Source organism: Aplysia californica, unplaced genomic scaffold, assembly GCF_000002075.1.
Source record: "Aplysia californica isolate F4 #8 unplaced genomic scaffold, AplCal3.0 scaffold01595, whole genome shotgun sequence".
Taxonomy (NCBI): domain Eukaryota; kingdom Metazoa; phylum Mollusca; class Gastropoda; order Aplysiida; family Aplysiidae; genus Aplysia; species Aplysia californica.
Window position 1 is genome coordinate 51,113 of NW_004798865.1, and position 1,596 is coordinate 52,708.

The following is a 1,596-nucleotide window of genomic DNA, read 5'->3' on the forward strand; positions in this document are numbered from 1 at the left end:
GGGGGGGCTGATGGGAAGCGGTCTTTTGCACAAGTGATTAGCTTGAACAGGTGACCTAATTAATCACATTAGTGGGATCAATATTTAATACTGTTTCGTTCTTTCCCTTCACAGTGCATCGTTTGTTGAAAGATTCTGACAACTAGGAACAAGGGAAGGAGTATGAGGAAATTCATTTTGAGGACTTCTTGGGAGGAAGGAAACCCTTTGTTTTACTAGAGCAACTGTGTAAGATCAAGACTATTAACTCCTCCGAAGTTTCACCCATGGATTTGAGGATACTTAAGGACACCAGGAGCATCTAATTGGTTAACAGGTAAACACAGCTTCAAAGCCTGACTCACTCGATAAGTATTCTTGTTTTCCAAGAACCTTTTGTCGTCCCTCCTCCACCCCCCCTCCCACACACACACTCCTTTCACCAAGCCCCCCCCCCTCTCTCAAAGGAAAGGATACTTGACAATGAAGTATCCCTTAATGTCGCTTGAAGTATAAAGTGAAAACCTTCAGAAAAAAAATTTAGATAACTTCTTCTTCGGCACGACCTGCCCTTACTTTTGCAGCTTGAAAGATAAAGAGCATTCACTTTCTTTGCTTTATATTCTTTGCTTGATTTTCTCCCAGTATGGCAAACGTGCAACTCGTCAGCTGCCTGTGCCTTGTTTTGTAGGCCTAACATAACAAAAAATACCCTTTTTACTAATTTCAAACTTAGGTCGCACTAGCAAGAAGTTACTTCCGTGCGTACTTCGTTATGTCATGTCAGTGTCCCACGCATTTTCTCTACTACCTTTTAACTAGTTGTGTGATTCAAGAAGAGTTTTGCCGTGGCCTTGGATTTGCATTTCTAGTTCTTAGGTGGTTCGTTTATCTGTATGTTGATATCGCTAAAGGGCCTGTGCCATAACAACGCAGAGCGGTTTTCAGCGTGTTGTTTCTGGGTATCCACATCTGTGAACAAGTCGATAAGGGGAAAAGAATGCAAGGTGCCTCTCTAACTTTGTGCAGATAGTGCCTCTGAGGAGGAAAGATGATTCACAACTTTTGGATTACCCTCTCTTTCAAAAGTAGCACGAGCAAAATATAAATCAACTCACTCAATTTGAAATTAACGAACATAGATCTACAGTTTGTAGTTTTCGAATGTAAAAAAAACCCACACACAATCTAACGACAGCACTGAGATTGCTGTGTTTAATCATTTTTTTTTCTGTTTAGTATTTATTGAGAAACGGTAATATTTCGCAAAAATTGTCTACTAATCTTTTTTTCTTCAGAAAGATACATAAATATATTAACCTTTAGATAACTTCGTATTTGTGCATGGGTTGTGTGCCTCTGTTTCCAAGTTACGTAAAAAATAGTCCCTGTATATCTCCAAAGCGGAACATCAAATGATCCTAAAAATGAAGTACAAAAGGACTTCACAGGTTGCATTCTGATCAAACGTTGACTCAAAGTGCAAGTGGTTAAGCTAATCCCACGCAATGCCTTTTCTTTCTTTGTGCCTTTTCCTCTCCCAACTATTAATCAATTAATCCTTCCCCTATCGCTCTCTTTCTCTCTTTCTCTCTCTCTCTCTCTCTCTCTCTCTCT

The 1,596-nt window shown here is 39.8% G+C and overlaps 1 long non-coding RNA gene across 1 annotated transcript in view; it reads left to right on the plus strand.

Annotated features, from left to right (window-relative positions):
• The window catches only part of LOC101863873, a 20,796-nt gene that overhangs the window by 2,657 nt on the left and 16,543 nt on the right, over positions 1 to 1,596 (plus strand). Inside the window, exon 2 of the long non-coding RNA XR_221259.3 lies at positions 115 to 316. This is a non-coding gene — a long non-coding RNA (uncharacterized LOC101863873). The remainder of the gene's footprint in view (positions 1 to 114; positions 317 to 1,596) is intronic.